Source organism: Macrotis lagotis, chromosome X (genome assembly GCF_037893015.1).
Source record: "Macrotis lagotis isolate mMagLag1 chromosome X, bilby.v1.9.chrom.fasta, whole genome shotgun sequence".
In the NCBI taxonomy this organism is placed as follows: Eukaryota; Metazoa; Chordata; class Mammalia; order Peramelemorphia; family Peramelidae; genus Macrotis; species Macrotis lagotis.
In genome coordinates, this window is record NC_133666.1 from 153,261,295 (window position 1) to 153,277,747 (window position 16,453).

At 35.2% G+C, this 16,453-nt stretch overlaps 1 protein-coding gene across 7 annotated transcripts in view; it reads left to right on the forward strand.

The window, feature by feature from the left end:
• The window catches only part of LOC141501316 (semaphorin-4D-like), a 178,744-nt gene that overhangs the window by 92,543 nt on the left and 69,748 nt on the right, over window positions 1–16,453 (forward strand). For all 7 annotated transcript variants that reach the window (XM_074205204.1, XM_074205206.1, XM_074205208.1 and 4 more), the window contains one exon: window positions 840–904. The gene's annotated coding sequence lies outside the window, so the exon portion shown is untranslated. The remainder of the gene's footprint in view (window positions 1–839; window positions 905–16,453) is intronic.

Consider the following 16,453-nt stretch of genomic DNA (forward strand, 5'->3'; position numbering starts at 1 on the left):
GACAATGTTATTTCCATCCAGAGAAAGAAAAAACAAAACAAAAACAAAAACCTTCAGAATCTGATGAACACATCATAAAATATTATCTCTTATATATTTCTTTCCCTTAATCCTAATCCCTCATATTGAAAATGACTAGTCTGTAAATATGTTTATCAAAAATATGTATATACAATGCTAACCTGACTGTTTACCACTAAGGGGGGTGGGGTGGAAAGGGAGGATGGAAGGAAATTTTGTAACTTAAAAATATTCAAATGCATATGGATGAATGTAAAAAAAATAGATGAACTTTTGGGGGGAAAAAAGATATCTGATCCTTACATTTTATATCTGAGGAACCTGGGACCCAGAGAGATTACATGACTTGGGCAAAGTCATACAGGTAGTAAACCGTTCTAAGAGTTAGAGAGCTAATCAAAAATGGCTGCCATGGGAGACAGTACATAGCTGTAAGTCTTCAAATGGAAACTATGATGATTTGCAAAGTCTAAAATCAGTTAATCTCTAAGGTCCTAATTCTATAATTATGTGTAATTCTTATTATTTTTAAGAACTAACCACAGCTTATCTTGGGCCACCTGTCTTATTCATGCACCCAAGTAATACATACATACATACATATATACATATATATATATATGTATACATATATACATATATATATATATATAAATTCTGATGTTATATTAAAACTATTTTGCTTAGAATTCTGGATTTTTTTTTATTATGAGAGAAAATTTTTTCCTAACTACTGTTTTAAAAATAGGAGCTGACCATATTTCCATGCTTGAATATTTTTAAGTGCTTTAATGAATTTTGCTTGCCATTTATTTCAGATAAGAAGATCTCAAGTTGAATCCTATTTCCAGAAATAGCCTGAAAGCTGAAGTATTATTGCAAGGTACAATTAAAGATTATTTTACTTTATGGTTTATACTTTCATTTCCATTAAATTCTTGAAGATCTCCATATTATTTTATTAAACTCTTGATGAGAGGTGGACACTCAGGGCAAATAACATATCCATTTTTAAATTTTCTCGTTGAGGAAGGATTCTATTTAATAGGCTAGTGATAATACCTGAAGTCAGTTTTACTCCGCCATTATTTTACATTTGTACTTTCTTCTGTCATAATTATCTTTTCCTCTCGTTTTATACCTCTTTTCTTCTTACTCCCATTTTTCTTTTTTATTTCTATCAATTCTTCTAGTTTAATCCTCTTTCTTTCTTTCTTTCTTTCTCTCTCTCTCTCTCTCTCTCTCTCTCTTTCTTTCTTTCTTTCTTTCTTTCTTTCTTTCTTTCTTTCTTTCTTTCTTTCTTTGCAAGGCAGTGGGGTTAAGTGGCTTGGCCAAGGCCACACAACTAGGTAATTATTAAGTGTCTGAGGCTGGATTTGAACTCAGGTACTCCTGACTCCAAGGCCAGGGCTCTATCCACTGCGTCACCTACCTGCCCCTGACATTACTATGTTAAGAGATGAGTTACAGTATGTCCAACTATGGCTGATCAGACCAGTACAAACTCAAAATGTTCTACCACAGTTAAGACACAAATAGTTCATGTGAACACCTGGGATGGTTACTCTAAACCTATGTATCTCTTGTTTCTTTTGATTTACTTCAATTCTCCCTTCCATGCTGAGTGGTCCTATTTCAGTGTCTTCCATGCTGTATGATCAATTCCAGAGTTCTTAAGAGAGACCTTCAGGTCTCTGTATTGGTTCTTCTTGCCCTGTGTGAGCTCTCCATAAAAATTTTTTTTTTGGCAAGTGTTCGCTTGACATTCTAACATCATGCCTAGCCCATTGTAGTTGTGCTCTCTATAATAACATTTGAATGCTTGACAGTTAAGCTAGTGAAAGGACCTCAGTGTTTGCTTTTTTTCCTACAAGGTGATCTTCAGAATCTTTCTAAGATCATTTAAATGGAAGCCATTCAGTTTCCTGGCATGGGTGATAGACTATCCAGGCACACATTCGTTGTGAATTGTGAATTCCACCTTTTTTCATCTCAGTTGATGTTTGTCCTTCATTTTTTCGAGGAAGATCATGACATCAGGGAAGTGATGTCATAACAAGTACATGAATTGAATTTGAGTGAGGGGGTGCTGTGCTAAGTTACCAGTCTCACTTTATCCTCCAGCGTCATGGTCCAGTGGACATATATGAATAAGGATGGTTGGAGATGGTCCTGGATGTGAGACAGTCAGGGTTAAATGACTTGCCCAAGGTCACACATCTAATAAGTAGCAAGTGTCTGAGGCCTGACTTGAACTCCAATCCTCCTGACTCTATCCACTATGCTACCTAGCTCCCTGAGGTTGATAATTTAGCATGGCAACCCCTCACTCAAATTCAATTCATGTGCTTGTCATGGTATCATCTCCCTTAAGTTGTGGTCTTCTTCAAGAATGAAGGATGAACAGTATTATAGACTGTTCAGATTTCATAGGTATAGAGCAATGAGGTCAGCACAATGGCTTAGTTAGTTAAACACCTCTTTTCTCCTTCATTTTCTTTTGGAGTCTCCCAAATATTGAGCTAGCTCTGGCAATGCTTGGGTCATTACCTCATTATCAGTGTGTACCTTCTAAGAAGGTATACTGCCACTTATCCACAGTATTCACAACTTCTTCATCTGCTGTAGGTGATTGTTTTCACATGTGGTTGATATGGTGCTGGCTGATGGAGCACCTATATTTTTTGTGGTATTAGGCCAAAGTTAGCACAAGGCAGCAGAAAATCTATGCATACTTTGTGGCATTTCAGAGGCTGCAATGAGTTCACAATCATCTGCAAACAGAAAATCATGTACCAATTCTCCCTCCACTTTGATATTGGCTTGTAGCCTTTTCAAGTTGAAGAATTTACTGGCAGTGTGGTAACTGACCTTGATGCATGTTCATCCTCAGTGAAAACATCTGATAGCATGGCTGAAAACATCCTGCTAAAAAGTATGAGAGCAAGGACCCAGCCTTGTTTCACTCCTTTGGTGACCAGGAAATCCCGAGAATCTAGTCCATTATCTAGAACCTGGGCAGGCGCGCAGCTCTGAGATTTACGTACAGTACTGATGAACTTCTCTGGGCAATGAAATTTTGACATAATTTTCCATAAGACCTCACAACAAAGACTTTGATCAGATCTACAAACTTTGTATACACCCCTCTGTTCGGCTCTTAGCATTTTTCCTGGAGATGTCAGGCAACAAACACCATATCAACTGTTTCTCTACCTCTGTAGCCACACTGGCTCTCAGCAGGTTACCACCTTCCAGTTGAAGGATTATCCTATTGAGGAGGATCTGGCAAGAATCTTACCAGCAATGACTAAAAGATAAACACCCCTGTGATTGTTTTTTTTTTTTTTTTAGATTTTTCAAGGCAATGGGGTTAAGTGGCTTGCCCAAGGCCACATGGCTAGGTAATTATTAAGTGTCTGAGGTCGGATTTGAACCCAGGTACTCCTGACTCCAAGGCCGGTGCTCTATCCACTGCACCACCTAGCCACCCCAACACCCCTGTGATTGTTACAGAACAATCTATTTCCTTTATCTTTGTAGAGATGGACAATGGAGGCATCCTTGAATTCCTGGAGGATAACCTCTTCGTTTCATATAACTTGGAAAATTTCAGTCATATTTTGGATGAGTTTGTAAATCTCAGCTGGAATAGAATCAGCACCAGGTGCTTTGCCACATGAAAGTCGTCTAATGGCATTCAAAAACACTTTGCTTGAATGTAAATATTTAATCTGGAGAGCAAGAGTCCAAGATCTGTCCAGCTTTCTGCACCACACATTGCCTTTGTCACTCTGACATCCTGTCTGTCACTTCTCCATAATCTATTAGATGTCAATATTTGCTGTGAGGATGACTCCAGGAAGTTTTATTGCATTTAGGTAAATGGAAGACATTGTTTGTGATGAGAAAGTCATGAGATGCTCAAGTCTTCAGTAGTAGGTGACCATTGCTGTTGCTGTTTCCATCTCCATTCCTCCTAAGAATTCTCTGCAATGTCTGGTAGTCAGAGCCTACTCTAGCATGAAATCACCTGGAATTATTAACTTTTGTTCTCTTTGGGTACATTGATGATAAGGATCTCCAGGTTCATCATGGTGGGAACATAGGCACTAATGATGGTAGTAGTATCTTTTTCTTTCGAGTAGGAATCTCATTTTCATGAGCTTGTCATTCACAACTTTTGGTGGGCATACAGACTTGTTGACTAGATTAGTTTTGATTGCAAAACTTATTCTTCTTCACTGTCGTCACTCCAAAAAAAAAATGTATCCAGCTCTGACTTCAATGAACTTCATTTGCCAGTCTTGTTTCACTCAGAACTTCTATTTGGATATGATATTTGATGAGTTCCCTTGCAACAAGAGCTGTTCATCTTTCCACATTATTGGATCTTGTATTGTCTATGAGTATGCACGAATTCCATGCACGATGATGAGTGGAATCTACTTTGAAGAAGTTTTTGTACATTTTTTGTGTTTTGACCACAGGGTGGATCTCTGGTAGTCTTGGGTTGAATAAGCAGACAATTTTAGGGCATCTTTTCTAGCTCCTTCCTCATACTAGGAGGTGAACAGAATGATTCTTAAAAGGCTGCTCAGTCATCCGGGGGCTGCTGAATTCCACTGCTGCTTCCATTGAAGAATTGATCTTATGGCCTGGGCAGGGTTGTGACTACAACTCCCAATATATCTGTACCTGTTATTTCATCACTGCCTGTTTTGATTCATGCATAACTTGGATTTAAGCGAGGTAGAGCTGCCCAAAGTGATCGACCTCACCTTCTCTTCCAGAGTCATCATTGTCCACTGACAAGACATAGTCTAGACAACTGACATGGCTTTAGATGCTATGAATGACCTTGGTGTCTTTGATGTCTTATCAAACTCTTAAGATCTACACAGCACCTACTTCAGCTGCCTTCATGGCCGTGGTAATGAAGTGTTCTCATACACCCATTCCACCAGGGAAAGACTTTGCATGTTTAGAGTGCCTTTTCTCCTGCCTCACTTCATTGATGTTCTTGCCTTCCTTCAGGTCCTCCTGAATGTCTGTGCTCCAACCAGAGCCATGTCTTGCTGCGCTTGCTTGCCTTAAGGAACCTCTGTTTATCTAGATTAGCCATGTAGATTAACAGGCCCCTATTTAGACTCTGACTTTATGTGAGAATAATTTAACTAGATTGATTTTAATCATATTTACCCATCCATATCCTATCTTTTCTTTCTGCCCAATCTATAAATGAAGCATAATTACCAAAAAACAAAGAATATATTCTAGGAAGGAGAGAAGGGTAATTTTAGGAACCATCTATTGAAAATCATTTTTTTTTTTTTTAGTTGTTGCAAGGCAATTGGGTTAAGTGGCTTGCCTAAGGCCACACAGCTAGGCAACCATTAAATGTCCGAGGCTGGAATTGAACTCAGGTACTCCTGGCTTCAAAGCCAGTGCTCGATCAACTGCGCCACCTAGCTGCCCCGAAAATCATTTTTTATTTGTAATTTTGGGTAATAGGATTCCAGAATCAGAATTTAATGATACATAATCAGTAACACCAAAGCTCTGTACTATCTTTCCCATTTTGCCATGTTTCTTCTCTTTTAAAGGCAAAGCTCAGGTGTATATATGAAATGGCCAGAATCAGTACCAGAATAAAGGCTTATACCTTGTCTTCAAGATTCACAGTTGTCAAGGATACAAAAGTCATTTAATCAATTTAAATTTACTGAACACTTAAAGTGTGCCAAGACTGTGCTTAGCACTGAGGATACAAAGAAGAGCAAAGATCTTATCTCTGTCCTCAGGCAGTTCCCATTCTAATGGCACAAAGAGAGGCTCTTTGGGTATGCCTAATGGTCGTGGCCTCTTCACATTTATTGTGTCTACTATAAATTGCTGTGGAATATAAAAAGATAAATTCTTTCAGTAACCTAGAATTCATTTTTGTTTTTTTTTTTTGGTACCCCAAGAGTATAGTACAATGTTTGGCATATAGTAAGCATTTAATAAATGTTCATGTTCAGTTATTTGCCTAGTCTTGTCAGTTCCATCTTCATACAACTTTATCTTCCTCCTTCTTTTCTCATATAACCACTCCCCTGATCAAAACCGTTATCATTCTTCATCTGAACTATTGCAATTACGTCCTGATAGGGTCTTCCTTTCTTCAGTATCTCTCCCATTATTATTTTTAAATTAAACAATTTTGCAGGCACTTAAAAATTACTGTGTAATTCTAAAAGTGACTACAATATAATAACAATTTAAGAAAATACTACCTGATTTACTTGTTATACAAAATGATTCATTACTTTGTTTCCTTTAAATAGTAGAGTCCCTTGGGCATTTAAGTGCTTATTTTTAGATTAACTTGATAGGGGTAGGCTTAGAAGCAGAGAAACTTAATGGTGTCAAGAACCCTTGCTAATTGGCAATCAACCAGCAACTAAGATAAGGCATGTTTGAAGGTATAAGAAATGAATGGATATATGTAAAAATTTCTATGTTTTTATATAACATTTCAATGTTTATATAATATTTCAAACCATTTATTGTATAAATAAAAAAATGTAGGTTTAACAGTGTTCTGTTTCACAGTGTATTATTACCCAGATCTAAAATAAGTGCCTCCTAAACTGTATCACTAAAATTAAGACAGATTGATTTTTGAAATTATATATTTAAATTGCCTCAATTTATCTATTTTTTCCACTTTAATTTATAAATGAAGCACAGTGCCAGGAAAAAAGAAAGAGTATGTTCTGGAGGAGTGTAAAAGTGAGAATGGTTTTGGGAAACATTCATTCAGTGTCTGAAAAACATTACTTGCTCATTCAATGTGTTTCAATTTTAGATAATGTTTCCATAATCAGAATTTTACGATACATAATAAAAAATACCAGTCTATTTTTCAAGATAACTATAGAATATATAAAATATTTGGGAACTACTTCCCAAAACACAGGAACCATAGGAATATACAAATATAAAACACTCTTATAAAACATAATTTGAGAGTTGTGCATTGAGTTGTGCCAATGTAATGAAAATGGCAGTTATACTTAATTTTAAAGATACAATGTCATTCAAATTATCAGAGTTACTTTTTAGAACTAACCAAAATAGTACATCTTTCCTTTAAACCTCCCATTACTCCCCCTCCCCACATCCTATTAGTTGAGAACCTTGCCTAGTTTACTGAAAAAATTGAAAATCTCTCCCCTCCTCATCCTCTTCATCTCATTTCATTCAGATGTCCTTTGTCACTGCCTCCTACTTCACTCCTGTTCCACATGAAGAGATGTAGTTCCTTTCCAAGGCAAACTTCTCCACCTACACATGTGATCACATTACTTCTCCTTCAACATGCTGCTCCCTCTGTCATCTCTACTGTTTCCCTTATCTTCAATCTCTCCCTGTTTACTGGCTCATTCCCTACTGCTAACAAATATAGTTCATATTTCCCCCATCCTCAAAAAAACCTTTAAGTGATCCTTAAATCCCACTACCATCCTGCATTATCTTCTGTTCTTTGACTAAACTCTTTGTGAAGGTCACCTAAAATGTGTTCCTCTATTTCCTTTCCTCTCACTTCTTAATTCCCTTAAATTCTTATTTTTTAGGTTTTTTTTTTTTGCAAGGCAATGAGGTTAAGTGGCTCACCCAAGGCCACACAGCTAGGTAATTATTAAGTGTCTGAGGTCACATTTGAATTCAGGCACTCCTGACTCCAGGGCTGGTGCTCTATCCACTGTGCCACCTAGCTGCCCCTCCCTTAATTCTTAAATCTGGCTTCTAGTTTCATCATTCCATCAAAATTGCTGTCTTCAAGGTTACTAGTGATCTCTTAATTGCCAAATCTTAATTGCCTTTTCTCAGTTTTCATTCTTCTTGATCTCTGCAACTTTTGAGACTCTCCATCTGTTTCTTTCCCTTGATATTCTTTTTCTTTTTTTTAACCTCTTACTCATTCTCTGTCTATATTTTTAGGACACCATTCTCTCCTGGTTTTCCTTCTATCCATCTGACCTCTCCTCAATCCCCTTCAGTTGGATCTTCATCCTGGTCGTACCCATTAACCATGGGGGTCCCACAGAGCTCTGACCTAGGCCCCTCTTCTCTTCTCTTTTTGCTTCACTAAGTGATCTCATCTCTTCCCATGTATTTAATTACCATGTCTGTGCTGTTGATTCTTAAATCTCTCTATCCAACCATAATCTTTCTGCCAACTTTCAATTCACATCTCCATCTGCCTTTCAGACATTTGTCCAGTAGACATCTTAAACTTTAACATGTCCAAAATTGAACTCATTATCTTTCACTCAAATCTTCTTCTCTTTAAAGCTTCCTTATTATTATCAAGGGTACCCACTATCTTCTTTGTCACTTAAGTTCTCAACCTAGGTGTAATCCTCCATTCCTTACTCTCTCCTGGACCCCGATACCTAATCTGTTGCCAAAGACCTGTCAATTTTAACTTTATAACATCTCTTGAAGATACTCCTTTCTTTCACCTACCATTTCTGCTTCTCTGCTTTGGTAGCTCTATCCCCAAATATTTTCTGCATTTTTTTTGCAGTAGATTTTGTTATGTAGAAATGTTGTTGATTTTTGAAGATTCATTTTATACCCTGCAACTTTGCTAAAGGTGTTGTCTTAGTTTTTATCTTATTGAATTCCGTAGAATTTTCTTTTTCCCCCAATTATATGTAAAGATAGTTTTCATCATTCATTTTTGTAAGATTTTGAGTTCCACATTTTTTCTCCTTCCACTCCTCCCTCCCCTTAATAAGAGCTAATCTGATATAGATTATACATGTAAAACTATATTATATATATTTCCATATTAGTCATGCTGTGAAAGAAGAATCAGAACAAAAGGAAAATAACTGTGGAGGGAAAACATAAAGCATACAACAAATTTTAAAAATTGAAATTAATATGCTTTGGTCTGCATTCAGACTCTATAGTTCTTTCTCTGGATGTAGATGATATTTTCCAGCACAAGCCTTTTAAATTATCTTTGATCATTGTTCTGCTGAGAAAAGTTAAATCTATCATTGATGATCATCATACAGTGTTGCTGTTAATGTGTACAATATTCTCCTGGTTCTGTTTACTTCATTCAACATCAGTTCATGAAAATCTTTCCAGGCTAAGTCTGCCCATTTATGATTTCTTACAGAACAATAGTTATTACATCATATGTCACTATTTGCTCAACCATTCCTCAATTGATGGATATCTCCTCAATTTCCAGTTCTCTGACACTACAAAAAAGAGCTACTTAAGTAAAATATTATGTCATCAGCAAATTGGGATAATTTTATCTTCTCTTTACCTATATTTACTATATTAATTTTTCTCTTGTTTTACTTCTATTGATAGTATTTACAGATCTGTATTAAATATGTAGGGAGAGTTTGGAATCCTTGCTTTTTTCCTATATTTATTTTGAGAATTCCTAATCTATTCCTAATGCATATGTTATTTTTGGAGGGCTTTATATAGATTCTTTTTTATGACTTTAAAAAAATTTTTTATGCCTATACTTTGTAGGGTCTGTAATTTAAATAAATATTGTATATTGTCAAAGGCTTTTTATGCAACTGTTGATAATTAGATGGCTTTGGATTAAAAAAAAACTTCCACATGGTTTTATATATATTTATTTCATGTAAACATTACATTTACATGTAAAAAATTTAACATTCATTTTTAAAAATTATGAGTTCCAAATTCTTTCTTTTCCTTCCTTCCCTCCCCCCACTATTTTTAAGCAAGAAGTATGATATCAACTGTATATGTGAAATCATCTAAAACATTTCCATATTAGCCATATTGTAAAAGAAAATACAAACAAGAAAAAATTAAAAAGCGTGTTTCAAACTGCCCTGAGAATTTATCAGTTTTCTCTCTAGAGATGTATAGCATTTTTTTCATCATAGATCCTTTGGAATTGTCTCTGATCATTGTATTGATCAGAGTAGCTTGACTTTCATAGTTGATCATTATTAAAATATTGTTTTTATTGTGTACAATATTCTCCCAGTCCTTCTCATTTCTCTTTGCATCAGTTCATAAAAATCTTTCTGACTCCATTCCCTTTGACATATGCTATAGTACAATAATGATTCATAACAATCCTATACCACTACTTATTCAGTCATTCCCCAATTGGTATCCCCAAGTGGTAGAGTGGATATTGGCAGGGAAGTGATGCCATGACAAGCAAATGAACTGGATTTGAGTGAGGGGGGCTATACTAAGTCACTAGCCTCACTTTCTCCTCCAGATCCATCTGAGTCCAAGTGACCAGATATGAATCAGGATGCCTGGAGTTGGCCCTGGAAGGGAGGCAATCAAGGTTAAATGACTTGCCCAAGGTAGTAAGTGTCTGAGGCTGGATTCAAACTTCTGTCCTCCTGACTCCAAGGCCAGTACTCTATCCACTGCACCATCTAGCTCCTCAGTAGTGCACTGGGCCTGGAGTCAGGAGAGTCTGCATTCAAATCCAGACTCGGACATTTGACATGTACAAGCTGTGTGATCCTGGGTAGGTCATGCTTTGCATCCAAGGTCATCTCCAGTGGTCCTGATGATCTCTCTCTGGTCACTGGACCCAGATAGCTCTGGAGGGGAAAGTGAAGCTGGTAACTGAGTACAGTAACCCCCTCACTCAAATTCAATTCACATGCTTATCATGGTATCACCTCCCTGATGTCAAGGTCTTCTTTGAAAAAGAATTAACAACAATAACAATTCTTAGTGACTACAAAAACAGCTGCTATATTTTTGTACTCATAGATCCTTTTCCTTTTTCTTTAATATCTTAGGGATATAGGCCTAGTAGTAGTATTACTGTGTTAGTGAGCAGTTTTTAGCCCTTTGGACATAATTCCAAATTTTTCTCTAGAGTGACTGAACTTGTTCATAACTCTACCAGCAGTGCATTAGTGTCCCAGTTTTTCCACATTCCCTCTAGCGATTCTTATTTTCCTAACATTTTAGCCAATCCCATGGGTATAAAGTGGTATCTCACACTTATTTTAATTTTAATTTATCTAATCCATATTGATGCCAAGAATTTTTTCATGTGACTTTTGATAACTTTGAGTTCATCTTCTGAAAACTGCATGTTCATATTCTTTATTTATAATTTGGTGAATAGAGCATATTTTCATAAATTTAAATTAGTTCCCTATATATTTGACAAATGAGGCTTTTATCAGAAAAACTTGCTATAATTTTTTTCCCATTTACTATTTTTCATTTACTTTTTTGAATACATTGGTTTTCTTTGGTTAAAACCTTTTTAATCTAATATATTTAAATTTATACATTATACTTCTCTTTTGTTTGGTCATAAACTCTCCCCTTAACCATATATCTGACAAGTATATTTTTTGCATGCTCCCCTAATCTAGTTATACTATCAGCCTTTATGTCTAAATCATTTATCCATTTTGACCTTATCTATGGTGTGACTATATTGGTCTATGCCTAGTTTTTGTCAAACTACTTTCCAGTTTTCCCAGTAACTTTTTAAAAATAATTTGAGTTTATTAAATACTAGATTGCTGTAGTCATTTACTACTATGCATTGTGTACCTCAGAAGACAAGTGAAATTTTGTAGTTCCATGTTTTTGAGGCTTTGCCACAATTCGTTCTGATTCACTTTAGTGTAGTCAATGAAGCAATTGGGGTTTTTTGGGGGGGGGGGTTTGTTTTTTTTAGGTTTTTGCAAGGCAAATGGGGTTAAGTGGCTTGCCCAAGATCACACAGCTAGGTAATTATTAAGTGTCTAAGACCGGATTTGAACCCAGGTACTCCTGACTCCAAGGCCGGTGCTTTATCCATTATGCCACCTAGCCACCACCAATGAAGCAATTGTTAAAGCTTTTCTGGAATTCCCTTGCTTTCTGCATAATCCATTGAATGTTGATTTTATCTCTAATTTTATTATCTAATTATCTCTAATTTTATCTCTAATCTTCTGCCTTTTTGTGAACCAGTCTGCACTTCTGCTAATTCAGGGTTCAATTGATGCTAAAACCTAGCAATCTTAAATATAGCCTTGCTGGTGTGTGAAAAAAGTGTAATTGTTTGATAATTTGAACAGTCCTTGGTATTGCCCTTCTTTAGTATTGATATGTAATTTTCTAATTCTTTTCCAATCCAGTTGTCACTGTTCAGATTTCCAGATTTTCTAGCATATTGAATATAGCATTTTAATAATGTCACTTTTAAAGGTTTTTCAATATTTCTACTAAATTCTGCCACTTCCACTAGTCTAATAGTTTCTTTGTTTTTGCTTTTTTGCTTTTTGGCAAGGCAGTGGGGTTAAGTGACTTGCCCAAGGTCACACAAGCTAGGTAATTATTAAGTGTCTGAGGTCAGATTTGAATTCAGGTCCTCCTGACTCCAAGGCCAGTGCTCTATCCACTGTGCCACCTAGCTGCCCCACTACTAGTCTAATTGTTAACAAGGTTCTTAAAGACCTACTTGAGGAATATGCTTGTGGGTCAAGAAGCAGTAGCCAAAACTGATCATAGAACAACTGATTGGTTTCAGATTGGGAAAGGAATACAAAATACTATAGGTTGTCATTTTAATTAAATTCTGTGTAGGATACATTATGCAAGGTGCCAGGTTGGATGAGTCAAAAACTGGAGAGAAATATCAACAATCTCAGAGAAGTGAAGAAGACTTAAGAAATTTCTTGAGGTGAAAGAGAAGATTGTAAAAACTGACTTGGGGGGTTAACAATAAATAAACTAAGATCATGGCAACTAGTCCCACATCACTTCCTGGAAAATAGAGGGAGAAGAAATGGAAGCAGTGTCAGATTTTATATTCTTGGACTCAAAGATCACTGCAGATGATAACTGCAGACATGAAATTAAGACACTAGTTCCTTGAGAGGAAGGCTATGGCAACTTTAGACAACCTACTAAAAAACATAAAGATCACCTTGCATACAAAGGTTGTTATAGTCAAAGCATTGGTTTTTTCAGTAGTAAGGTATAGTTGTGGGAGTTAGACTAGGGAAAGCTGAGAACCACAGAAGCAAAGCTTTTGAATTGTGATGCTAAAGAATTTTGACAGTTCCTAGGATAGCTAAACAATCAAATCAATCAATATTTAATTAAAGAAATTAATTCAGACTACTCATTGGAAGATAAAATATTGAAGTTGAAGTTTAAATACTTTAAATAAAAAGACAAAACTTTTTGGAAAAGATCCTGGTATTGGGAAGGATTGAAGGCAAAAAGTGAAGGGGATAGCAGAGAATGAGATGGATAGATAGTGCCATGGAAACAAAGAATTTGAGTTTGACAGACTTCAGAAGATAGTGGAAAATAGAAGGGTCTGATGTGCATTGGTCCATGGGGTGGTGAAGAATCAGGACTGTCTGAATGACTGAATAACAAAAACAACTACATTATATATCCAATCTGTTGCACTGTGATCAGTTACTTTATTTTTTACCCAATACCTGATTCTTTTGGATGATTACTGTCTTTTAATAGAGTCTGAAATATGGTACTGCTAGACTGCCTTCCTTCCCCTTTTTTCATTTATTCCCTTGATATTCTTGACCTTTTGTTCTTCCAGGTGAATTATGTCATTATTTTTTCTAGTGCAGTAAAATAATTTTTTGGCCGTTTGTTTGGTTAGGCACTAAAATAAGTTAATTTACTTAGAATTATCATTTTTATTATATTGGCTCAGTGTTCCCACGAACAATTAATATTTCCCTAATCATTTAGTTCTGTTTTTATTTATGAGAAGAGTGTTTTGAAATTCTATTCATTTGGTCCCCAGGTTTGTCTTAGAAGGTAGACTCCCAAGTATTTTGTATTTTCTTCAATTATTTTAAATAAAATTTTACTTTCTGTCTCTTCTTACTGGATTTGTTAGGAGTGTTTAGAAATGCTGATGTGTTCTTGTGGGTTTATTTTATCTCCTGCAACTTTGCTAAAATTATTACTTTTTTATCCAATTTTTAATTTGATTCCCTAGGATTTCCTAAGTATACTATCATATCACCTGAGTGTAATTTTGTCTTTTTATTGCCTATTTTTATTTTTCCAGTTTCTTTTTCTGTTCTCATCACTACCTAGCATTTCTAATACAATATTGAATAATAATGTTGATAATGAATATCCTTATTTCTGCCCGATCTTATCAGCAAGGATTAAAATTATTCCCCACTACGGACAATGGTTGCCTTTGGTTTTAGGTAGACGCTACTTAAACAGAAAGGTTCTGTTTATTCTTATGCTTTTTAGTGTTTTTAATAGGAATGACTATTGTCAGAATTGTATTTTGTATTATATTTTGTCAAAAGCTTTTTCTACATCTACATATAATCATGATTTTTGTTGTTTTGGTTATTAATCTAGTCTATTATAGTTTTCCTAATATTAAGCCAGTCCAGCTTTCCTGGGATCTTTGCATAGTGTATAATTTTTGTAATATAATGCTGTAATCTTCTTGCTATTGTTTTATTTAAATTTTTCTATCAATATTCATGAAGAAATTTAGGCCTATAGTTTTCTTTCTCTGTTCTTGCTATCCATGATTTAGTTGTACAACTATGGTATTGAATTTATTTTTACATGATTATTGTAATTATGTTATTTTCCTAGTGTTGAACTATTTTTCCATTCATCTCTGGTATAAATCCAACTTGATCGTATATTTCCTGTTTGAGTGCATTTTATTTAAAATTTATTATTTAATTACCCCATGACTTCTTTTCCTTGCCCTACATTCCCCCTCCCATTTGACAACCTTTCCTTAAATTCTGGCATCTTATTGGCAGCTTGATGGCATAGTGGATCAATTGTCAGCCCTATAGTCAAGAGGACCTAAGTTCAAATACAACCCCAGACACTTACTAGCTGTGTGACAATGGGCAATTACTTAACACTAATTGCCTTGCATTCAGGATTATTTCTAGTTGTCTTCATTCATATCTGGCCATTGGACCAAGATAGCTCTGGAGGAGAAAGTGAGGCTGGTGGATTTAAGCATAGCACCCAAATCCAATTCATGTGCTTATCATGGCATCATCTCCCTGATGTCATGGTTTTCTTTGAAAATAAAGGACATCTATTACCCAGCTGTGTGGCCTTGGGCAAGCCACTTCACCCCTTTGCCTTGCAAAAAACCTAAAAAAAAAAAGAAAAGAAAAGAAAGGACATCTAGGGCAGCTAGTTGGTTCAGTAGATAGAGCACTGGCCCTGTAGTCAGGAGGACCTGAGTTCAAATTTGCCCTTAGACACTTGATAATTGCCTAGCTGTGTGTGACCTTGGGCAAGTTGCTTAACCCCATTGCCTTAAATAAATAAAAAAAAATTTAAAAAAAGAAAATAAAGGACATTTAATTTCACTTATTATTTTTTCTTTCTTAAATATACTTAGCTAAGTTTTCTTTTTTCTCTTCATTTAAGTATTCATTATTTAATGATTTTGATTGATAGTTTCTATGCTTTATCCTTTCCTTATTTAGCTATAAGTACTGTATTTTTCTCACGAAAACTCACCCAATGCTTTTTTCCCCCCCATCATATTGATACTAGTTGCTTTTTTTAAATTTTGTAAGAATTCTGTTTCTCGGTCCTAGAAGTTTTTCCCTCTGATAGTTAATTTACGGTTAGTTCTATTTCCTTTTCTGAGATTCAGTTATTTAAGATTGCTATTTGATTTTCTGGTAGTTAAGGCATTTTATATTTTTTGATGATATTTCTTTAATTGTATTGTGTTTCTCATTTTTAATGGTACATAAATACTCATAATAGATTTCAATGTTTTGGGGGGATGTTTTCTTCCCTCTTTTTAATTAGGTTGAGTAGTGGTTCATCAGTTCAGATTTTAGTTTTAACATCTCTGTTCTCTTTTGAGTTTCTTGTTATATATTTCTACTCTGATTTTTAATAAAATTTCTTTTGTGTTATAATAGTTGGTTAATTTTTGTAAAAGTTTCTAATGGCTGAGAAATGTATATAGTCTTTAGTAATATCCTTTAGGGGACCCTCAATTATTTTTTTTTTAGTTCTAGTTTCTGTAGCAGTTTGTTCAATTCCATATTTTCCCCTTTGTTTATCTTCCTTTTAGGCTTATACAAAACTGAGGGAGGCATTAAAATCTTCTGTTCCTCCTGTATTACTGACTGTATCTTTAAAATGATTTATTTTTTCTTAATAAATCTAAATGCCAACTCATTTGTAGCATATCAGTTTTAATGTTGATGTTGCTTTATTTTTTTGTACTTATTTTGTGTTCCTAAGAAAAATGTAGTTTGTTTATATCTTTTTATAGTATGATTTATTTTTTACATTGCAAGTGTCCTGATTTTTTTAATTCATTTGTTGCATCATCTGTTTTCCTATCTCTCATTTTTATTCTGGGTTTGTCCTTTGC